The sequence below is a fragment of the Balaenoptera musculus genome, chromosome 4, assembly GCF_009873245.2.
Source record: "Balaenoptera musculus isolate JJ_BM4_2016_0621 chromosome 4, mBalMus1.pri.v3, whole genome shotgun sequence".
In the NCBI taxonomy this organism is placed as follows: Eukaryota; Metazoa; Chordata; class Mammalia; order Artiodactyla; family Balaenopteridae; genus Balaenoptera; species Balaenoptera musculus.
In genome coordinates this window covers 97,855,353-97,881,423 of record NC_045788.1, presented here as the reverse complement: position 1 = coordinate 97,881,423, position 26,071 = coordinate 97,855,353, and positions in this window count along the sequence as shown.

Here is a 26,071-nt window from a genome sequence, read left to right as displayed (position 1 = left end):
CAAGTGAACCTCGCGGTATCGGAGAAAAGTACTATCTGTCTCTACACACAAAGAACAGTGTTTCTCCTGTCAAGCACTGGACCCAAAGCACCTGCTTGTGCATCTCCTTGGTACCAGACAGAACTTGAGGATAAATTTAGCCTGAAGGTATTGAGAACCAGCTTGAAGGAGGGCCAGGGTGATCTTCTTGCTCTCAGTGGCCAGAAAAAGGGCAAGGCCTCTGGAGAGCAGGACTCAATCTACACGTTCTGTTATGCAGATAAAAAAGTCTGTCACAAAACCTTTAAACTGGGCTATTTGTATTCCACCCAAAGATAGTATCATCAAGAGCAGACTGAAGTCTGCTTTGGATTTGTATTTTCCAGGCCCCCTATATTGTAAAATGGTTTACTAAGATAAAAAATCAGAGATACAAATACCTGACACTCTCTTCTTTACAAGACTAAAACTAGGACTCATTTTTAAATACCAACAACTCTTGTAATGATACACAAGTTACTTTTAGAATAACATCTTACACTTGCATCACATTTTATATTTCACATTCATTATTTCCTAGTGCATTATTTCTGTGTGATTGTCTTGTTAAATATTTGGAAAATGTGTCATTCCAGGTTGCCAATATTTATATTTAATACACATTTAATTCAACAAGCACTAATTGGACACCTATTATCTTCCAAATTCATGTCACACTCTAAACACATTTACTGAAATGAGCCAAAATGTTTTTTCATCACAACCTTAGATAAATGGATCCATTGTACCACAAATCTCGTGTCTATCACATTAATAAACTATACTTCCCTATATAACATTTTCAGTAAAAGAAAGGAGGTTAAGAACATACCTAAATCAAGCAAGCTTTGGATAACTAAGATTTTCTTTGGATATGGTTCTATAAACTGGGGTAAGCTTAAGTTTTCTCCTTGAAGTAGCTGCCCATTTTCAATCACCAAATATGTTCTAGAAGAGCTCTGATGTCACGTTCCATGTAGATTAGCAAAACTATATAGTAAAAAGGGATAGGCAACACTGCTTTCTTTTACACAAGGGAGTCTTCTCCCCTGATACTTTGGATGTGCATTAATCTGCAGATGGTTCCCACCGCCAGAAGCTATCCTTATGTGCCCTCAGCTTTTATAACTACTTGCTGCCCACTCTTCTTGTTCCACAGTCACGCCTTAAGGTCTTTTAGCCAACTTTTGCCTCCCAGTTGACTCTTTCCCTGGAATACACCCTAGTCTCATCTTTTTCTCCTAGATAATCTGCTCTTCTCCATAGACAGTATGTCCAAACAACTCCAGTGACTTTTCCAACAATGCACACACCCTCTTAAATGGATGTTTTACTCATACAATCATGATGCTTTTGTTTCCATCAGATTCTCTGTATTGGAGAGTTTGGAGAGCAGTGCCCTGGTTTTTAAATCATAGGCTTAAGAACTAGGATTTATTGGATGCTTGCGTTGTCCTAGATGTCATGATAGGACTCTCGTTTAAGCTCCATTACAATTTGTGGAGGTCCTTCTCAGTCTCACAATATGGATGAGGAAACATCCTCAGACAGTTAAGTGACTTGCCTAAATGGGTTGCTCATGGTGGGGCAAATGTAGCCTTTACCAATGTTTCAGCATCGTTCATGCTGCAGCCAGGAGACCAATGCCTGTACCTGGTAATTCAATAGAGGAAGCTTATCATGGGGTATTATTCACAAAGGTGTGAGAAGAGCCCCAAAGAGTAAACATTGGAAGGGAGGCAACCAGGAATTTCCAGGTACAAGAGTCTGCTATTATCCCCAGAATTGGCTGGACAAAAGGAGGGAGTGATGTAACCAGAGTTCAGGAACTGAAGACACAGTAGAAGCTGAAGGCAGCTGGCTCAGACAGCAGAATTTGGGGCCATGGAAGAACAAGCTGTCTATCAGGAGCTGGAGCTTCACAAGGGACAGTCACTACTAAAGATATCCTTGAATCAGAGAGGTCAAGATAAGTACCCTGGATTATTCCTTCCTCTATACCCCCTGCCTCCTGCCAGTGGCTCCCAGTTCCACTACCAGGGAGTAGCTGACTGGTGAACAAGTCTTGGAAATAACAAGAATAGCATCTCTGCAACACAGAGAAGGGAGTAGAGGCAAGACAGGAAATGGTTTTGATAGTAATCAGGCAACAGTCTACCTGACTCCAAAGTCCATGCTGACTTCACTAAGACATGACTGATGCCCTCCTTTATTTGCATCCAATATTGATCACTGAGTACAGCCTGCGGCTGTAACAGACAAGCCATCCACTTATTGATTGAATACTGTCTTTTCTTCCTCCTAAGCATTGACAAGCACCTCACACAGCGACTGGAACATAATGGGCACTCAGTGACTATTGGTCTTTCATTCTCTCTCAAATTTTGACTAAGCCAATCAAATTATCTATGGTAGTGTAAAAATAAACCTAAGACAAGTATCTCAAGTAACTAAACATTAAGAAGAGACATAATTCTTTCCCACAATTCAAGGAAGGTAAGAGAACAGCATAAATTTTCAGTTTTGGCCTTCAGGTGACATTATTTCATGAACTTCATTGCTAAGTGGCTCCATGGCTCAGATGACCAGAAGTTCACCACGCAAGCCAAGAAGCTGTCTAGGTAGCCTGGGAGGTCTTAGGAGAGCTGACTGTCACTCACTACTTGGCCCCCCCTCGCCTCTTCCTGAAGGGAAGAAAATGCCAATGGCACTTTAACGCTGGTGAAAAGTCACTTGAGCAGCCTCTTCACTGCACCATTGATATTATGTTTGGAATTCATTACTTCTCAAGTGTCCTCTATTTGATCTATTTCACATTCATAAGGAATATGAAATCCAAAACCAGTACAGACTAAATTACACTCATTACTTGATCTTAAAAGTAATTCCCTAACATATGGAAGAGGGAACATTTTGGGAAAATGTCAGTGGGTCTGGAACATCAGAGTGACAAAGTTCCCACTGCTGAATACTCACTCAAACATATTTAATCCCTTTCATTATAAAAATTACATGAGAAATCTCACAAGAACCATCTTACTAGCAGAATTCTAGGTATTTCCTGTTCCCAAGGGCAGAGAAATACTGCAAAACCAACATTTTTTTTTAATGACATTTCAGTGCTGTCTTTCTTGGCTGAAAACAGAAAAAGCAAGAGACACATAAAAATGAAAGAGGAAAAAAAAGTTAATTAAACATTTTGAGCCTTTAAATAGTTGGTTTTTATGTTAAGCCTCTAATCCAATTTGTATTATCCAAACAAGTTTGCCCATCCCTGGTGACAACATCATGAAAAAATTAAAATAAATACGTCTGCTTCGTCTAAGTTTAATTCTTCCATGATTACTATAATGAGAAATAATTATTACCATTTCAGTGGGAATTCTGAGCACCACTTGACTGAACTGTTTGGCTGTTTATACATTTCAGAATAAAATTTTATCTGCTCCTACTCATTTGGAATACAGTCTTAGATAAACTCATTCGAGCTGGTGGCAACTTCTAATATTTATTAAAGTCTGTGAAATGAATTCACGTTGAATATGATCTTTTGGTCTGAAAGCTGAGTATCAAGCCAGCATAAACTTCAAGTCTTCTGGCAGGAAAGTAAAGAACGTCTCTCAGTTTCAGACCACCATCCCCCCCAAACCCCACCCCAAGCACACACACGTGTTTTCCTCCATCATATTACCCAGAAGGCTGCTATAAGAAGAGTGAGCTGACTCTTGGTCTCTTTTGCTCTCAAATCAATTCTCCTCCTACCCTAGGCTGCTCTGAAACAAGGAGGTGCTGCCCCCTGCAGGCTGCTCCCAGAGTTCTCCGCTGGCTCTGGCTTCAGTCAAGGAGAGTAGGGAGACTGGAAAGCAGGGGAAAAGGAACAACCTGGATATTTCTACTTCAGGCTACATCTCCCGCACAGCTTCATGGCAGGAAATGCCAGCTGCAGTTCAAAGTTCCACTGCATGACCCCAACCTCTGGGATCCCATAAAAATCCTACTGCACTATATAAATGTAGCAAATCAACATGCTGCGCATATTAAACTTACACAGGTTATATATCAATTATATCTCAAGTTTTAAAGAATACTCTCCTTTTGTCTCTCATGTTATGGCTTCCTCCATTGCTAATCTCTGGGTTGCTACTCTATCTCCTATTTGGTTTCTCCGAACTTCCATCATATATTAATCAATTTGCCCTATTCAATGCCCATTTTTTAAAATACTTCGAGTGGTTTCTATTTCCCTGGTTGGATACTTACTAACATAAATAGTTTAAATCAAAGCTGAAAAGAATTATAACCCACTATGTTCTATAACCCCTCACAGAGGCTTCATAGAAACCAAAACCCTGAGAGAAAGAGAGAAGAGAAGAGAAGAGAAGAGGGGACAGAAAAAGAGAGGAAAGGAGGAGAGAGGAGAGGTAGGGGAGAGTGAGGAGGAGAAAGGAGAGAAGGAGAAAGGAGAGAAGTCTCTCCCCATGTGCCTCTACTGGCTTCAGTGGTGTTCTCTGTAGAGATTACTATCTAGGTCTTTTTCTTTCTTCATCATTTACTCCACAATGGAAGCAAGTCTGGCTGATATTGGCCATGATATTCCCCACTTCCACGGCAGATTCTCTATACTCTTCCTGTAATCAGAACAATCCAGGTCCCCCAGAACACAGCAAGGATAGGCATAATCCATGGCTGGCTGATCCATCCAAGGTTCTGTATCCAAAGCTATCCCCGCTCTGTCCCTCCTTCTCCTCCAAGATGGAGAAGATCTTGGAGTAGCTAAGAACTTCTCCGAAACTTCAAGGGGAAGTTCAGTTGCTTAAAGTTACAGCATGATACATCCCCAGGCCTCAGAAGCCTCACTTGTGGCACTGCTAACCCTAAGAACTCCAGCATGCCTGTCAAGGCAGCTGCCTCCAGAAGCCCCCAAGCTTCCTCTCTGCAGGGCTCAAGAGAATTCCTCTCCAACTCTGCACGTCACTTTCCACCTGAGCTCCAAGGAAGCTCCACCAGCCAGAATCCCCAAAGCTTGAACAGCCAGTTCTTTGGTGCTCACTTCTCTAAGGATAGGAATTGCAAACAGTCCCCTGAACCAAAGGGGAGTAGGTCGTGCTCATCAACATTACTTCCCTCTTCCCTTCCTCAGACCTACCTCATCTTCCTCCCACTTCAAAATGAAACAACAGTGACAGGGGATATTAAGAAATGTAAAAAGTTCCTCCGCAGCAGTGAGTAATGGAGAAGGGGGACGCTGTGGGACGTTATATACGATCCAGCCTCTGACCTCCATATAATCCTGCATACTGAGAGAGATGAACTTGTAAATACAAGTGGTAAATGCTAATACAGCTCTACATACAGAGAGCTGTGGGCCCATATGGAAGGTAAAAGCCAGGCCAGTGCGGAGGCGGGGAGGCAGGGAGGCCACACCTCTGTCCTCACCCCCTGCTCCAGCAGACTTGTAGTGAACACTGAGGGTTCACAGAATATCAGCATGTCTAAGATTCACGTAAAGATCACATTTACTTTAGCCACAGGGATTAAAGGAATTCAATTACTGTTTCATTTTTCTCAGTTCTCTTTCAGGTTTTTGTTGTCATTGTTTTTACGTGTGTTCATTTTTCATAAAAACCCAAGTTCTATGGAGAAATTCTAAGTATATTTACTGTGAACAAATGTTCTTATTGCCAAAATTTCTTGCTGTGAGAAGAACTATAAAGTAGAAAGAGTATCTGGGAAAAGAGAAGCTAATTCTGGATTCATGGGCCTAATAATTATCTTCATACTGATCTTTTACAAGATCCTCTGATTTCCTTTTTACTGGTAGGCATTTCCACTTTTTAAAATGAAGACATTAATATTTATAACTTACTCCTGGCTGTGTTAATTAGATACAGTAGCATGAACACCCAGGCCTTATAAAGCCAACTGGCCCTAGTTTTTCACTAATCAGTTAATTGTGAGATTTAGCACTCATAGACTAGTAGCTGCACTTTGATTCAGTGAATTCTTTTTTGTTATTATTATTCCCATTGATGCTGCAAAATTCCACTGAAGGCATAATCGTTAACAAACACATAGCTAGAATGTTTTACTCCTTAGCTGCATGTACATTTAGCTTATGAGAAAGAATGATACTCATAGTAATGTGAGGAACTTCCGGAGGGGTCTCTATGAGCCTAGATTTCCATATTAGTCCTTGTTTGGGGGGAAAAACAAGTCTAGGTTGCATACTTGAAATGTTTTCAATTGGCAGCTTCACATGCCAAGCTAAATCAGCTTTCTACTTCCCTGGTCAAATCTCTGAGATTTGTAAGGACAGTGGACTTTTTCAACTGGTCAGCCCCTGTATGCAGTCAGATGTTCCTATCCTAAGCCTTAAGTAGGCTCACTTTTACAAAATTAGCTGCCTAAACCTTGGAAGTCTTTCGTTCAGTGGGTTTATGTAGGCTCAACCTCCATCATGCAGCTTGGATTGGGGTGCTTGAAAAATCATACCAGGGTCTACTCTGGGCCTGTGAGTAAGCCCATTCTTCATATTAAGACCTGTACTACTAACAGTGTTATGAAAATTAAACATAATAAATAAGAAGTAAAACAATTGCTATTATAATTAATAGTAGTATATATTATGTTTCAAGTGGGAAAAATAAACAGAATTCTATTAGATAATGGTACAACTGAGAAAAGAAAATATGCAGGTGGGAACTTAAAGCAGACAATCTTGATGTTCAGGCTTCACCCAGGTACCAGCAGAAATTTTATGGCCATGTTTTGGGAAGTCTCTAGCCCTCCCACGAAATGCAAAGGACACACTATTGAAATGATACATTAAAAAGGAGTTTGGGATTAAAATATACATACTACTATATATAAAATAGATAGCCAACAAGGACCTAATGTATAGCCCAGGGAACTATACTCAATACCTTGTGATAACCTATAATGGAAGAGAAGGTTAAAAAAAAGGAATATATATATATGTACAACTGAATCACTTTGCTGTACACCAGAAACTAACACAACATTGTAAATCAACTGTATTCAGTAAAAATTTTTTTAAAAAGGCTCTGCAGTTGAAGAAGGTATGAATGTCGTGTAACTGTATACCTTTAGCCTCCAATTTGATCAAGTACAACAGCAGCTTTTCACTAAAAAAGAGGAAAAAGAATCCCCCGTGTTACTGATGGAGGAAGTGAGGGCTGGCCAGGGTGTGGACAAAGAGTGGAAGGAAACACAAGGCAGCACTTACACTCCAGCTACGTCAAAACCAGGGGTCAGTCATGCAGCTCAATATCAAAAAAACAAACAACTCAATCCAAAAATGGGTAGAAGACCTAAATAGACATTTCTCCAGAGAAGATATACAGATGGCCAACAAACACATGAAAGGATGCTCAACATCACTAATCATTAGAGAAATGCAAATCAAAACTACAAGGATATATCACCTCACACCAGTCAGAATGGCCATCATCAAAAAATCTACAAACAATAAATGCTGGAGAGGGTGTGGAGAAAAGGGAACCCTCTTGCACTGTTGGTGGGAATGTAAATTGATACAGCCACTATGGAGAACAGTATGGAGGTTCCTTAAAAAACTAAAAATAGAACTACCATACGACCCAGCAATCCCACTACTGGGCATATACCCTGAGAAAACCATAATTCAAAAAGAGTCATGTACCACAATGTTCTTTGCAGCTCTATTTACAATAACCAGCACATGGAAGCAACCTAAGTGTCCATCAACATATGAATGGATAAAGAAGATGTGGCACATATATACAATGGAATATTACTCAGCCATGAAAAGAAACGAAACTGAGTTATTTGTAGTGAGGTGAGCGGACCTAGAGTCTGTCATACAGAGTGAAGTAAGTCAGAAAGAGAAAAACAAATACCGTATGCTAACACATATATATGGAATCTAAAAAAAAAAAAATGGTTCTGAAGAACCTAGGGGCAGGACAGGAATAAAGACGCAGACGTAGAGAATTGACTTGAAGACATGGGGAGGGGGAAGGGTAAGTTGGGACAAAGTGAGAGAGTGGCATGGGCATATATACACTACCAAATGTAAAATAGATAGCTAGTGGGAAGCAGCTGCATAGCACAGGGAGATGAGCTCGGTGCTTTGTGACCACCTAGAGGGGTGGGATAGGGAGGGTGGGAGGGAGATGCAAGAGGGAGGATATATGGGGATATATGTATATGTATAGCTGATTCACTTTGTTATAAAGCAGAAACTAACACACCATTGTAAAGCAATTATACTCCAATAAAGATGTTAAAAATAAATAAATAAATAAAATTAAAATGGGCAGGCCGCTGCTCTAATGCTGAATAAATAATTAATTAATTAATTAAAAAACAAAAAAGAAAAAAAAAGCAGGGGTCAGGCTCCACAAGAACAACAATATTTTGGAAGGACTGACAGTTGTCATCTTGGTATTTAATCAACTTTTTTTTTAATTTGCTTTGGCTGATTTTTTAAGCCACCTTCCTACTTTATTCTTAATTCTTTTTCTTCTTGATCTTAATGGGTATTTCTGTAAATCATTTACATTGATATACATAGTTGTGGACTGTGTATATTAGACAAGGATTATAAAGGGAAAAAAGTGTGAAAGTGCTATGACCTCCTTGCTCTTTTGACCTTTCTGACAACCGTGCACACCTTCAAATAGCTTTCCCAGGCACATGGCTCTGAACTCAGTTTAAACTCAAAAAATGCTCCTGGAACCTCTGATGAAATTAGGACCCACTCTGCCCTCCTCCATCATTACATTTTTTTGAAAGGGGATTATAATATTTTCCAGCTTTGATGAAAGCTTCCCATTATTACAGACCTGCGTTTCTGGTGGAGATTAACAAACACTGGAATTATCCTTCAGCTCCCAGCGCAGGTTCAGGTTTGAACTCTGTACAGCAGCTTAACAGTTTGGCAGCAGAAATGACACCACTGAAAGAAGTGACCATGGACCACAAACAAAACATTAAATTATGTTCCCTGAGGCCATTTCTGAGTTTTCAAATTTTAATGAGTCATTCACTCAATTAAGATTATTACAGCTACAGAGGTTTCATTACTAACATGTAACCAAAAAAACTCATTACCTATCAAACCTATAGTTTCCTCCAGATGAATCTGAATCACAGTTTCAAATGTGTCTGGGCTTTCTGCTGCATGAAATAGGGCATTTACTAGGCCAGTCTCTGTCCTATGTTGGGGGAGGGAGGGAGGGAAACTGAGACAGAGATGAAAGAGCCATCAAAATGTCAAACTTGAAAATATATTGGCCAGAGTGAAAAGCATTCAGGTGGAACAGCTTTAGCTACATGGTAAAGCTCATTTCAATATGTCAAAGACTTATGGGAAAGTTCAAGACTAAAGACTATGGACAGATGTTCAGAGCCAAGAAGTGCCTGTTCATGTAGACTGTGAGCCATAAGACCATACATTAATTACATTTAGATAACTTGAGGTCAACTGGAAAATGAGCTAGCTCAATCTTGACTAAAACTGACCAGTTATCTGAAGAAAAAAAATGAACAAATATTTTAGAAAAAGAATGAACTCAGTGTTTCCACTGAGTCAATAGCCTTAAACGTTTTCAGAAAGTCCTTAGACAGCAATATCACCAAACATATACTGATTCTCTTTTTACATAAATAATTAAGCAAAATTCCAACTGAAATGGGACTTAAATATGTCTGCTATTAGGTAAGCCCAGGGATGACCATACTACTAAATAAATGGCTTAGAGGTAGGGTTAACGAAGTACAGTCCATGGTCCACCAGCATCAGCAGCGCCTGGGAACTAGTTAGAAATACAAATCCTAGGGCCTCACCCTGAACCTACTGAATCAGAAGCTCTGAGGTAGGCCCAGAAATCTGTGCATACAACATATCTGACAACCACTGGCCTACACACATACACTTAGAGATTGCAAAGTAAGGGTGCTTCTACCTCTATTCTTTTCTCTGAAACTGGCTGAAAAGAACAGTAAGGAACAAAAAGAAGGAAATTCCATTTTAAATGATAATAGTTACTGTAATATGAAACCAAAAACTATGAGGAATACAGTAAGATTTGGATTCAACTGAACATAATAGATGCATACCTTAACAGACCTCAGGCAGGACATGGAATTCTACAAAGGAAGGAGACACAGCCCTAAGGCACCTGACCAGTGATTTCTTATTTGACACAGGAAATTGTGGAGAGTGACAAGTAACGCAGGACCAAATGAGGAATAAGACAAGCACACCATGTTTGCAACTAGTAGGGTGGCAATATAGCAAAGAGAAATGGTGGGTGAAAACTGGATGCTGTTCAAAACTGGCAAAGTAAAATTAATAAACACAAATTCCCAAAACATTGCTTCACTGCACAACAGGCAAACTGAACATCCCTGAGGGAAGTAAGCAAAATTCTATTCCCTGGCAGATATTTTAGAAAGAGAATTGAGACAACATGACCATCATGAAACTATCTGCTGCCCCAGCTCACTCCTCCAGCTCCTTCTCAGACTGGCATTCAGCACACAGCTAGTCCTGAAAGAATGGCCCCATTTAAAGGTGAGAAAAATATCAGAAGGGAGCTGGCATAAAACCAATATATATAGGTAACCTAAGAAAAAAATTTTTAAGTAAAATAAAAGAGGTACACAAAAATCACATGCAACAATTATAGAAGAAATAGATGACTTCCTCAAATAATACTTTTCAGTGACACTGAAAAGTTAAAGAAAATAGAGTCTTTTTGAAAAAAAGTATTTAGAACAAGAGAGAATGGCTCAAAGAAGATAGGCAAATAGAAGGATATTACAAGTGAGCTGGCAGAATTCAGCAAGCAATTAGAAGAAATAAATATGACTTATTCAGATATAAAGACCACTTCAGAAGCAGAAATTTTCATAATAGATGCCACCAAAAATACAGACTGACTAATGGAGGTCAGACTCAAGAAAATTAAGTAAAATGAACAAGAATAAAGAATTAGAACTCATTAGAGAAAAGAATTTTAAAGAAATTAAATAGATATGGAAGACAAATAAGATCCCACATGTACATAAATGATATTCTCTATGAAGAAAAGAAAACAAATTAGAAAAAATTTAAAGTTGTATTAGAGGAAAATACAGTCCTAGGTTGTGTTCATAAAGAATAAAGTTTGAATTTGGAGTAAAAAGTGTTAAATTAGTCTAAGAAAGGGATTTCATGATGAGGAAGTATACAGTCTACAGTGAAGATCTACAATCCTGAATCTTTAAGCATCAAATTATATAGCATCAAAATGCACAAGGCAAAAACTGAAAAAGTAAAAAAAAAGAAATAGACATAAAAGAAATAGACATAAATTAATAGTAATAAAAAAATGTATACACAGTCCTTAACAGATGATTTAAAATAAGTACCAATATAGAAAAAACAAAAATATAATAATAATGTGGATGTTGTATATATATACACATAAAATTGAAGGAAGTAAATTTTAAAGGCGCTTGGAAAATGTATTAAATTTGGCAGTGTAATAGTCCCAAAAGAAAATCTCAATAAGTTCCCCAATGTGATATAGCATAGGCAAGGTTTTATAACCACAATGCACAACATTAGACATTTATAATAAAAATTAATCTAGGGGCTTCCTTGGTGGCTCAGTGGTTGAGAATCCGCCTGCCAATGCAGGGGACACGGGTTCGAGCCCCGGTCTAGGAAGATCCCACATGCCGCGGAGCAACTAGGCCCGTGAGCCACAATTACTGAGCCTGCGCGTCTGGAGCCTGTGCTCCGCAACAAGAGAGTCCGTGATAGTGAGAGGCCCGCGCAGCGCGATGAAGATGAAGAGTGGCCCCCGCTTGCCACAACTAGAGAAAGCCCTCGCACAGAAATGAAGACCCAACACAGCCATAAATAAATAAATAAATAATTTTAAAAAAAAATTAATCTAAGTTGAACACCTTAAACTTATATAATGTTAGATGTCAATTATATCTCAATTAAAAAAAATAATAATAAATTAAGGTTGACACAAACAGAAAGGATATTTTCAAACACTTAAACAGGAAATCAAAACTGACATAGCCAGATCAGGAGACTGAGACCTTGAAGGTTCTTGGTTCCAATATGCAAGGCAAGGCCACCAGGTTAAAGCCTTTAGAAATCGCTTCAAAAATAAAATAAGGAAATAAATAACGTTACAAATAATAACATTTATATATGAAATTAATTCCTGTCCTATGTACAAATAACAACTCACTTGAAATTATAGGAGACGGAAAATCTCATTTTCAATAGCAATTTTTTCAGGGCCCAGTTAGCAAAAATTGAGTTCTGCCATATAATCAAATACAGATAATTTAATAAAGAACAAATTGTGAAGGTATTAGAATAGCTGAAAGAGCAAACAGGGGATGGTGTTGCCTAAAAATTAGTAATAGCACAAAGCTGCTAATGACCCCAGGCTGGAAGGACAAAGGGAGGGAATGGTGTTCCTAGAGTCCAGGATGTGGGCCCCCCAAGGACACAGAAACTCTGACAGGACTGCCTATTGGAAGCTAGGACTAAAAAGGTAGCTGAAGCCACCGGGAGGAGCACAAGGATGGGAGAACCACCCTAGCTTCTTACCCGCTCCTTCCCTTCATTATCTTTCCTATGCCTCTCACTGGACAAACTTAAATGGAAGCCAACTGGCAAGATTTACATGGTCATGGTAAATCCATGGGAAGAGGGAGAAATGGACCTGAAAGCCAATAGACAAAAGACTAAGCACAGTAACCAAAATATTAAAAAAAAAAAAAAAAATTAAGAGAAAAAAAAATTAGCTCCATTTCCCGCACTTCACTTAAAGGCCCTTACTAAGAAATATGTTATAGGCAGTGCATGTGTTTATTTAACTATTTTTAAATATAAAAAAAGGCATATTACATAAATCATTGTATAAATAATATATAATAAAAAGTGAGTTTCTCTTTCATTTTATACCTGCAATTTCTCTCCAGAGGCCATTTTAATTATTTTGTATATACTTGTGGAAATTTTTCATACATATATATGAATATTTTTAAATACCCACAAGCGTAGTATAAATATTATTCTTCCTCTGGTTTCATTTTTACTTAACAATGTATATTGGAAGCCTGTCATAATTCATTTTTTAAAGTCTCCATTTGATGAAGAAATAAGCTGTTTCCAGGTTTTCGTTGTTATGGACAATATATTATAAATGTGAAGGAATGCTGATAAAACTTCTTGGCTATCATCTTTACATGTCTGGTATCTGATTCAGTAAGCACATGTTGGGCCAGGGGCAATACAGCTAAAAGTAGAACCTAGGTAGGATATGGGATGTAAAATTAAGTCACTGGAACACAGAGCTCATTTCATATATATCTCACAATGGATACACACATGTATGGGAGGGTTCAGAAGGACATGAAGATGTGACCAATACGCATATCTTTACCCCCAAGGCAAGAGCACATACCAATGTTCTTATGCTCCCAAAACTAAATAAAACCTGATCCTCTCTGTTTTGGCCAAGCCAATGCACTTGCCTCTGAAAATTTTCAGGTTTTGTGGATAGCTTGGCTAGGTGACCTTGGACAAGGCCTCAATCTCTGTGGCTCTCAGTTTCCTCCTTATTAAAATGAAGGTGTCTATCCCACTCTCAAAAATTTAAAAATTCTACTCTTCTCAGCTCTTGCAGTTACATTTTCAAGAACAAAGAACAACAACAAAAAATACCCCCTTTCCTTTTTTCTTTTCTTTAAATAAGTTTCAGAGTTAAGGGGAAGAAATCTTGGGAACTCATTCCCTAATATTTTAGGATTTTTACATTGGCCTCTTTCTGTAATCCCTGTATTTTCCCTTTGATCCTTGTGAAGCACTGTAGGTTCTTTAAATGTCCTCCCAGCAAAGAAATTAAAAGAATAAAATATTGGACAGAGAGCACAAGGGTGAATCTGTTGAACAATACCATAAATTTTCGGGGGGGAGTTTAAACTTTTTCTTCTATATTAGAGTATAGTTGATTAACAACGTCATGTTAGTTTCAGGTATACAACAAAGTGATTCAGATATACACATACGTGTATCTATTCTTTTTCAAATTCTTTTCGCAATTAGGTTGTTAAGAATATTGAGCAGAGTTCCCCATGCTATACAGTAGGTACTTGTTGGTTATCCATTTTAAATACAGCAGTGTGTACATGTCAATCCCAAACTCCCTAACTATCCCCCCTACACTTCCCTCCGTGTAACTGTAAGTTCGTTCTCTAAGTCTGTGTGCCTGTTTCTGTCTTGTAAATAAGTTCATTTGTATCATTTTTTTTAAGATTCCTCATATAAGCGATATCATATATTTCTCCTTCTCTGCCTGACTTACGTCACACTGAGTGAAGTAAGCTAGAGACTGTCATACCATAAATTTGGATTGCCGTTGCTTCTTCAAAAACAATAAATTATAACACAGCCTTAAAATAAAAGTTCTATATTCAGTCAACAGTAGTCAACAGACCATGTGATTAAGGCAGTAGAAATTGCCAAATTTCAGAAAAGATCACAGAACTTTCAAAGCTAAGAGAGTTTACTGAGAATACATAGATCCCAACAGACTATCAGGAAAATTATGAACATTTGGCCTTTTAAAGCTTTCAGACAACTTCTGAAGGAAGTTGTTTAATTTCCAGTGACACGTAATTCAATTAACAATAAAACCAAAAATTTAATCAAATATGAAATTAAGATGAAATTCTGGTATTCTTCAACACATCTCAAAATATTTTTATCAATTCTAAAGGTAAAACTGCCTAAATTACCAGCATGGATTATGAAAAACAATGTTATCATGCTCTTAAACACCACTGCCAAAGGACAAAGGTAATCCTGAAGAATCTTTAGACTAAGAATGTGAAAAATGCAAAGACTCAATTTGACATGTTGAACAAAAGTGGTAATATAGATTTGCTTTTAACAATAAAATATTCTTGGTTTAAAAATTGTGTCTACATGAAATACAGTGTTTTCCCTGGAAATAACACATTAAATAATTATCTCCATTAAAGAAAGATGACAGTTAGCTTAGATACATTCCAATGGCATATTATTGAGCTAGAAAAGCTAGAAAAATACTGTGAGGATATAGAGTTGGCAATCCCAAAGGAACATTTCATTAATTTAGCCCAAGACAGTCAGGAAAGTTTCTACATAATATGATAAATTTTAAATAAATTTTGAAGAATAAGATGTGGACCCCGTCATAGAAGAGGGAAAGGGCATTTCAGGAAGAGAGAATGGCAGGTGCAAAGGCACTGAGGCATGTTTGGAGAAAAAAAGGGAAAGATTAGTATAATTTCTGGAATGTAACGTACATGGATAGTAAAAGGAAACCGGGCAGGAACGTAGTGTGGGACCATAATGTACTGTGAAGTTTGAGGTATGCTCATACACCCTGCATTCTTTAATAAAAAGCAACCATGCTGAACTATAGACCCATACAGCACATTAATGACCACATATGAGAGAGGAAACTGGAAAATAACCATCAGCTATGGCAATGACTCAAACATTCTCAATTTCAGTCTGCAGAAGACCAGCATGCAAGGAGACATCAGGAAGTATACATCCTTTTTTTTTTTTTAAACATCTTTATTGGAGTATAATTGCTTTACAATCTTGTGTTAGTTTCTGTTGTACAACAAAGTGAATCAGCTATATGTATACGTATATCCCCATATCCCTTCCCTCTTAAGCCTCCCTCCCACCCTCCCTATCCCACCCCCCAGGTGGTCACAAAGCACCGAGCTGATCTCCCCATGCGATGCAGCTGCTTCCCACTACGGATCTATTTTACAATTGGTAGTGTATATATGTCCATGCTACTCTCACTTCGTCGCAGCTTCCCCTTCCCTCAACCCCATGTCCTCAAGTCCATTCTCTATGTCTACGTCTTTATTCCTGCCCTGTTACTAGGTTCATCAGTACCATTTTTTTTTCAGATTCCGTATATGTGTGTTAGCATACGGTATTTGTTTTTCTCTTTCTGACTTACTTCACTCTGTATGACAGACTCTAGATCCATCCACCTCACTACAAATAACTCAATTTCGTTTTTGAGTAATATTCCATTGTACATATGTGCCATCTCCTTTATCCATTCATCTGTCAATGGACATTTAGGTTGCTTCCATGTTCTGGCTATTGTAAATAGTGTTGCAATGAACATTGTGGTACATATCTTTTTTTGTTTGTTTTAAACATCTTTATTGAAGTATAATTGCCTTACAATGGTGTGTTAGCTTCTGCTTTATAACAAAGTGAATCAGTTATACATATACAATATGTTCCCATATCTCTTCCCTCTTGCATCTCCCTCCCTCCCACCCTCCCCATCCCACCCTTCTAGGTGGTCACAAAGCACCGAGCTGATCTCCCTGTGCTATGCGGCTGCTTCCCACTAGCTATCTATTTTACATTTGGTATTGTATATATGTCCATGACACTCTCTCACCCTGTCACCTCTCACCCCACCCCCTCCCCATATCCTCAAGTCCATTCTCTAGTAGGTCTGTGTCTTTATTCCCGTCTTGCCACTAGGTTCTTCATGGCCTTTTTTTTTTTTTTCCTTAGATTCCGTATATATGTGTTAGCATACTGTATTTATTTTTCTCTTTCTGACTTACTTCACTCTGTATGCATGACTATTTTTAAATTATGGTTTTCTCAGGGTATATGCCCAGTAGTGGGATTGCTGGGTCATTTGACAACTCTATTTTTAGTTTTTTAAAGAACCTCCATACTGTTCTCCATAGTGGCTGTATCAATTTACATTCCCACCAACAGTGCAGGAGGGTTCCCTTTTCACCATACCCTCTCCAGCATTTATTGTTTGTAAATTTTTTGATGATGGCCATTCTGACCGGTGCTGCCTCCTTGTACTTTTGATTTGCATTTCTCTAATAATTAGTGAAGTTGAGCATCTTTTCATGTGCCTCTTGGCCATCTGTATGTCTTCTTTGGTGAAATGTATATTTAGGTCTTCTGCCCAGTTTTTATTTGGGTTGTTTGTTTTTTTGATATTGAGCTCCATGAGCTGTTTGTATATTTTGGCGATTAATCCTTTGTCTGTTGTTTCATGTGCAAATATTTTCTCCCATTCTGAGGGTTGTCTTTTCATCTTGTTTATGGTTTCCTTTGCTGTGCAAAAGCTTTTGATTAGGTCCCATTTGTTTATTTTTGTTGTTATTTTCATTACTGTAGGAGGTGGGTCAAAAAAGATCTTGCTGTGGTTTACGTCAAAGAGTGTGTTTTCTATGTTTTCCTCAAAGAGTTTTACAGTGTCTGGTCTTACATTTAGGTTTTTAATACATTTAGAGTTTATTTTCGTGTAGCATGTTAGGTAGTGTTCTAATTTCATTCTTTTACATGTAGCTGTCCAGTTTTCCTAACAACACTTATTGAAGAGGCTGTCTTTTCTCCATTGTATATTCTTGCCTCTTTTATCAAAAATAAGGTGACCATATGTGTGTGGGTTTATCTCTGGGCTTTCTATCCTGTTCCATATTGATCTATATTTCTGTTTCTGTGCCAGCACCATACTGTCTTGATTACTGTAGCTTTGTAGTATAGTCTGAAGTCCGGGAGCCTGCTTCCTCCAGCTCCATTTTTCTTTCTCAAGATTGCTTTGGTTATTTGGGGTCTTTTGTGTTTCCATACAAATTGTAAAATTTGTTGTTCTAATTCTGTGAAGAATGCCATTGGTAGTTTGATAGGGATTGCATTGAATCTGTAGATTGCTTTGGGTAGTATAGTCATTTTCACAATATTGATTCTTCCAATCCAAGAACATGGTATATTTCTCCGTCTGTTTATGTCATCTTTGATTTCTTTCATCAGTGTTTTATACTTTTTTGAATACAAGTCTTTCACCTGCTTAGGTAGGTTTATTCCTAGATATTTTATTCTCTTTGTTGCGATGGTAAATGGGAATATTTCCTCAGTTTCTCTTTCTGATTTTTCATTGTTAGTGTATAGGAATGCAAGAGATTTTTGTGCATTAATTTTGTATCCTGCAACCTTACCAAATTCATTGATTAGTTCTAGTAGTTTTCTGGTGGCATCTTTAGGATTCTCTATGTATAGTATCATGTCATCTGCAAACAGTGACAGTTTTACTTCTTCTTTTCCAATTTATATTCCTTTTATTTCTTTTTCTTCTCTGATTGCCATGGCTAGAACTTCCAAAACTATGTTGAATAAGAGTGGAGAGAGTGGACATTCTTGTCTTATTCCTGATTTTTGTGGAAATGCTTTCAGTTTTTCACCATTGAGTATGATGTTTGCTGTGGGTTTGTCATATATGGCCTTAATTATGTTGAGATAGATTCCTCTATACCCATTTCCTGGAAGTTTTTATCATAAATGGGTGTTGAATTTTGTCAAAACCTTTTTCTGCATCTATTCAGATGATCATATGGTTTTTATTCCTTAATTTGTTAATATGGTGTATCAAATTGACTGATTTGCATATATTGAAGAATCCTTGCATTCCTGGGATAAATCCCACTTGATCATGGTGTATGATCCTTTTAATATGTTGTTGGATTCGCTTTGCTAGTATTTTGTTCAGGATTTTTGCATCTATGTTCATCAGTGATATTGGTCTATAATTTTTTTGCGATATCTTTGTCTGGTTTTGGTATCAGGGTGAGGGTGGCTTCACAGAACGAATTTAGGAGTGTTTCTCCCTCTGCAGTTTTTGAGAAGGATTGGTGTTAGCTCTTCTCTAAATGTTTGAAAGAATTTGCCTGTGAAGCCATCAGGTCCTGGACTTTTGTTTGCTGGAAGATTTTTAATTACAGTTTCAATTTCATTACTTGTGATAGGTCTGTTTATATTTTCTCATTCTTCCTGGTTCAGTCTTGGAAAATGGTATCTTTCCAAGAATTTGTCCATTTCTTCACGGTTGTCCATTTTATTGGCATATAGTTGTTTGTAGTAGTCTCTTAGAATCCCTTGTATTTCTGCGGTGTCTGTTGTGATTTCCCCTTTTTCATTTCTAATTTTAATGATTTGCATCCTCTCCCTTTTTTTCTTGATGAGTCTGGCTAAGAGTTTATCAATTTTTTTTATCTTCTCAAAGAACCAACTTTTAGTTTTATTGATCTTTGCTATTGTTTTCTTCATTTCTATTTCATTTATTTCTGCTCTGATCTCTATGATTTCTTTCCTTCTACTAACTTTGGGTTTTCTTTGTTCTTCTTTCTCTAGTTGCTTTAGGTGTAAGGTTAGGTTGTTTATTTGAGAGGTTTCTTGTTTCTTAAGGTAGGATTGTATTGCTATAAACTCCCCTCTTAGAACTTCTTTTGCTGTGCCCCATAAGTTTTGGGTTGTAGTGTTTTCACTGTCATTTGTTTGTATGTATTTCTTTATTTCTTCTTCGATTTCTTCAGTGATCTTTTGGTTATTTAGTAGCACACTGTTTAGCCTCCATGTATTTGTGTTTTTACACTCTTTTTCCTATAACTGATTTTCAGTCTCATAGCATTGTGGTCAGAAAAGATGCTTGATACGATTTCGATTTTCTTAAATTTTCTGAGGCTTGATTTGTGACCCAAGATGTGATCTATCCTGGAGAATGTTCCATGTGCACTTGAGAAAAAAGTGTATTCTGCCACTTTTGGGTGGAATGTTCTATAAATATCAATTAAATCTATCTGGTCTATTGTGTCATTTAAAGCTTGTATTTCCTTATTTATTTTCTGTTTGGATAATCTGTCCATTGGTGTAAGTGGGGTGTTCATGTCCCCTACTATTATTGTGTTACTGTTGATTTCCCCTTTCATGGTTGTTAGCATTTACCCAACCTATGTCAGGTGCATAAATATTTATAATTGTTATATCTTCTTCTTGGACTGATACCTTGGTCATTATGTAGTGTCCTTCGTCATCTTTTGTGACATTCTTTATTTTAAAGTCTATTTTATGTGATATGAGTATTGCTACTCCAGATTTCTTTTGATTTCCATTTGCATGGAATATCTTTTTCCATCCCTTCACTTTCAGCCTGTATGTGTCCCTAGGTCTGAAGTGGGTCTCTTGTAGACAGCATATATATGGGTCTTGTTTTTGTATCCATTCAGATAGTCTGTGTATTTTGGTTGGGGCATTTAATCCATTTACATTTAATTACATTTGTTTTTGTGTGTCTTTTTCTTCTCTTGTGTTTCCCACCTAGAGAAGTTCCTTTAGCATTTGTTGTAAAGCTGGTTTGGTGGTGCTGAATTCTCTTAGCTTTTGCTTGTCTGAAAAGCTTTTGATTTCTCCGTCAAATCTGAATGAGATCCTTGCTGGGTAGAGTAATCTTGGTTGTAGGTTTTTCTCTTTCATCACTTTAAATATATCCTGCCACTCCCCTCTGGCCTGCAGAGCTGCTGCTGAGAAATCAGCTTATAACCTTATGGGGATTACTTTGTATGCTATTTTTTGCTTTTCCCTTGCTGCTTTTAATATTTTTTCCTTTGAATTTAATTTTTGTTAGTTTGATTAATACATGTCTTGGTGTGTTTCTCCTAGGGTTTTTCCTATATGGGACTCTTTGCTCTTTCTGGACTTGGGTGACTATTTCCCTTCCCATGTTAGGGAAGTTTTCCACTATAATCTCTTCAAATATTTTCTCAGACCCTTTCTTTAACTCTTCTTCATCTGGCACCCATATAATCTGAATGCTGGTGCATTTACTGTTGTCCCAGTGGTCTCTGAGATTGTCTTCAATTCTTTTCATTCTTTATTCTGCTCCTTGGCAGTTATTTTCACCATTCTGTCTTCCAGCTCACTTATTCCTTCTTCTGCCTCAGTTATTCTGTTATTGATTCCTTCTAGTATATTTTTCATTTCAGTTATTGTGTTGTTCATCTCTGTTTATTTGTTCTTAAGTTCTTCTAGATCTTTGTTAAACATTTCTTGTATTTTCTCAGTCTGCCCCTCCATTCTATTTCCGAGATTCTGGATCATCTTTACTATCATTACTCTGAATTCTTTTTCAGGTAGATCGTCTATTTCCTCTTCATTTATTTGGTCTTGTAGGTTTTTACCTTGCTCCTTTATCTGTGACATAGTTTTTTTGCTGTCTCATTTTCTTTTTTTTTTTTGATGGGTGGGATTGTGTTCCTGTCTTACTGGTTGTTTGGCCTGAGGCTTCCAGCACTGGAGTTTGTAGGCTGTTGGGTAGAGCTGAGTCTTGGTACCAAGATGAGGACCTCCAGGAGACCTCACTGCAATGAATATTCCCTGGAGTCTGACGTTCTCTGTTAGTCCAGTGGTTCGGACTCAGAGCTCCAACCGCAGGAGCTTCAGCCCAACCCCCGGCTCCTGAGCCAAGATCCCGCAAGCCGTGTGTGGTGGCGAAAAAAAAAGAAAAAAAGGAGCAAAACAATAAGAAAGAGTAAAAAATAAAATTAGACTAGAAAAGTAACAGATATGTTAGAAAGAATATAAAAATGAAAATATAGATGAAACAACTGGAAGATGAAACAGAACCACCACAGTAAAAAAGAGGAGGAAAAAAGGGCAGAAAAGGTCTTGGCTGTGGGGGGCGGGGCTTAGGCAGGTGTGGGGTTTAGGCGGTGGGTGGACCTACGCTTAGGACCACAGGGCTGGAAAAGGCCCTGCATGGGGTGGGGGTGGGGCTTAGGCTCAACACAACATAAGGGCCCCAGGCGTGCCTCTGGCCTTGGAGGGCAGGGTACCCAGCCTGGGAGCCCAGCAGGCTTCCTGGGCTCCAGTAGAGGGGGCAAATGCCCTCCGTGCCTCTCCTGCTCCTCTGGTATTGGAGGGTCCCTCCGCCTGCCTCTCCTGTTCTCCCCCAACCTCCCTCCTACAACCCCAGGACCTACATGGCCCAAAGGGGGCTTTGGAAGGTGAGGACCCGGCCTGGGAGCCCAGCAGGCTTCCCAGGGCTGAGTGGGTGGGGGAAATGCCCACTGCACCTTCCCCGATGGTGCAGTCCTGGAGGGTTCCTCTCCCACTGACCGCCTCTCCTCCTCTTCTCCCCCTCCTCCATCCCTCCTACAACCCTAGGACCAATGCAGCTCTGAGGGGGCCTCTAAGGGCTTAGGACCTGGCCCAGGAGCCAGGCAGGCTTCCTGGACCGATTGGGCAAGGGAAATGCTAGGCGCACTCCCCCCTGCTCCAAGCCCTCGAGGGTCCCTCCAGGCATGGGAACCCCTCCCCCCTCCAAGCCACCCCTCAGGGGTGCTGGTCCGGTCTGGTCTCCCCTTCTCCCCCGTCTCAGTCCCCCAACGTCCTACCCGGTCACTTGGGGGTTCCTCCCAGGAGTCAAGGTCCCCCACCAGCATCCAGCATGTGCCCGAGTTGTGGGGAGACGTGAATTCCACATCTTCCCACACCGCTACCTTGACTCCACCCCTCAGGAAGTATACTTTCTTTACATCACGTTAAAATCAGCAGAACCTCCACACTTCTGGAATCTAAAAAACACTAGATCTTGGATGAAAACTAATGGGATAAAAATGGTTTTGCTAAATTCATGTCTTGGAGAGTTACACATATTTACAACAGTTAATGAATGTGCATCCATGAAATACATAGATAACACAGTATTAGAGAATCCCAGAGCTATCAGAGTTCCAAAGCCCCTCAGTTTCTGAAACCAAAAAGCAGTTTTGACTTCTTTTAGAATCTGTGGTTTCTCCAAATATATTTCTCCCTTTCCCTACCCTACTGGTATATTTACTGTTACCCATACATATCCTGGGTTACCCATACATATACTGTTACCCATACATATCCATTTCTGTGCTCATACCTTTCTCAACATCCTCTTCATCCAATCTGCCCATTCAAATTCTACCCATTCCCTCTCCCCCAGTTCAAGCATTTCTGAGCATGTATAAAAAGCAAGAAATGTGTTTGATGGTATACGGTGGTGTTAAAACAAGAGGAATGTATCAAATATATATTGAACACCTAGAACACACCAATCACTGGGCAGAGTTTCAGATAATTAATTTTATGTAATCCTGTGTCAAGAACTATCAATGCTTAGAGTCTAGACCCAAATGCCTGTCACTTTCCTTTCTAGAGATTTCAGTCTCATGCAACCATGTTTTCTTCCTCTCCTAGCCCTAATATTATGTTTACACTGGATTTATTAATATCCTTATGTTTCCTTATTTCCTCTATAACATTTTTTTCTTCAAATACTCCTTATCCCTTACTGATACCAAACTTTCCCCCAGGTAGTCTCAAAGCCCTAAATATATATAATTAAGGAATACAAAAAAAAAAAAATATCATTGCCATCATTATGAAAGCCTCTTCTGACTTGGTTTTTTCACCTAACAAAAGAAGAAATTTTCAGGATCATTTATCTAGTCCTTCTCAGATATTGGGTAATAAATAATAAGAATTTTTGGCACAAAAAAGAAATATAAGGCATCAAATCAGGAAAGAGGAAGTAATATTATCACTATTTGCAGATGATATGATTTCATATATAAAAAACCCCAAAGACTCAACCAAAAAACTGTTGGGACTGTTCAGTATAGTTTCAGGACACAAAATCAACATACAGGAATCAATTGCATTTCTATACAGTAATAGTGAAACATCTGAAAAAGAAGTAGAGAAAACTAGCCATTCACAGTAGCATCAAAAACAATAAAATACCTAAGAATAAATTTAACCAAGGAAGTGAATGATCTATACAATGAAAACTACAGAACTTTGCTGGGAGAAATTGAAGAAGATACAAACAAATAAAAAGACATCCTGTGTTCATGAATCAGGAGAATTAATACTGTTAAAATGACCATACTACCCAAAGCCATCTATAGATTCAATGCAATTTCATCAAAATACCAATGGTATTCTTCACAGAAATAGGAAAAACAATCCTAAAATGTGTATGGAACCATGAAAGACCCCATATAGCCAAAGAAATCCTGAGGAAAAAGAACAAAACCAGAGGTATTATACCTCCTGATTTCAAACTATCCTACAAAGCTATAATAATAGAGACAGTATGGTATTGGCATAAAAATAGACATATAAACCAATGGAACAGTACAGAGAGCCCAGAATTAAACTCCCACATATGCAGCCAACTAATATTCAACAAGGGAGCCAAGAACACCCAATGCGAAAAGGATGGTCTCTTCAACAAATAGTGTGGGAAAACTGTATAAATACATGCAGAATAATGAAATTGGACCCTTATCTTACACCATTCACAAAAAACTCAAAATGGTTCAAAGACTTAAACCTAAGACCTGATACTATAAAACTGCTAGAAGAAAAGATAGCAAAGAGGCTCCTTGACTTTGGTCTGGGCAATTTTTTTTTTTAAGTACGACACCAAAAGCACAAACAACAAAAGCAAAATCAACAAATGGGACTATGAAACTTAAAAGCTTCTGCATAGCAATAGAAACAACAAAATGAAGGCAACCTACAGAATGGGAGAAATTTTTTGCAAACCATATACGTATCAGATAAGGGGTTAGTATCCAAAATATGTAAGGAACTTATACAACTCAATAACAAAAACAAAAAGATTAAAAAATGGGCAAAGGAAATAGATGGTTTTTTCAAAGACAATATGCAAATAGCCAGCAGGTACATGAAAAGATGCTCAACATCACTAATCATCAGGGAAATGCAAATCAAAACCACAGTGAGATATCACCTCACCCCTGTTAGAATGACTATCATCAAGAAGAAAAGAAAAGAAGGATAAAAGGGAACCCTTGTACACTGTTGGTGGAAATGTAAATTGGTTCAACACTGGAAAACAGTATGGAGATTTCTCAAAAAATTAAAAATAGATCTACCATATGATCCAGCAATTCCACTTCTGGGTATATACTCAAAGGAAATGAAAGTGATATTTTGAGGAAATATATGCGCTCCCACATTTATTGCAGCTTTGTTCACAAGAGCCTAGATATAGAAACAACCTAAAAGCTCATCAACAGATGAATAGATAAAAAAAGATGTGAGATATCCGGCCATGAGAGAGGAGAACATCCTGCCATTTACGACAACATGGATGGACCTTAAACACATTATGCCAAGTGAGATAAGTCAGTAGAGGAAGTCACATACAGTATGATATCACCTGTAGAATCTAAAAAAGCCAAACTCATAAAAACTTAGAATAAAATGGTGGTTACCAAAGGATGGTGGCATGGGGAGATAAGAGAGATGTTGTTTAAGGGTACAAACTTACAATGAGTAGTAAATAAGCCCTAGAAAGCTAATGCACAGTACAGTGAATATAAACAATATTATAATCATCGAACTTACAAAGAGACTAGAACTTAATTATTCCAACTGCTAAAAAGAAAGCATAATTATATAACATGCTAGAGGTAGTAATTATCACTACAATGGCAATCATATTACTGTACATAAATGTATCAAATTAACATGCTGTACACCTTAAATTTACATAATGTTACATGTCAAATGTATTTCAATTAAGAAAAAAGAATTCCCCTAAAATTCAGTGTTATCAATACGTAATGACCCCAATTTCTTAGAAATGGTGACTCAGTCACTTCTTAAAGAAGGAAGAGAACACTAGCTATCTAAGAAGTGAGGACACTCACATCATGATATTAATATTACACTCCCAAGGACAAGACAGTCATTAGTTCAGGTCTTTCAGACTCCAAGTATTTTCCCTGCTGGGTAAACTGACAATCCACAGGGATTCATTCAAACTATGAATGGGACTCCAAAATATTAAAATCAACATCAAAGGTCAGCTGGTTATGGTCAAGAGCTTACTGAATATCAACTCCTGCATTTTGGATGATGAAACTGGGCCATCTCAAACTTCAAAAACGGGGTGAGTTAGGTCTTTAGAACACCAGTGTTTGCCAGACAGAATTTGTTTCAAGGACTTGATTGCAAAATCCTGTCAAAAACCAGAATCTGGTCTCTAGAAAATTATTAAACTCTGTTTATTCTAGAGTCACATGAAAGCACATTTCATGAAAAAAATATTAGTGTTAATAAAAATCAGAT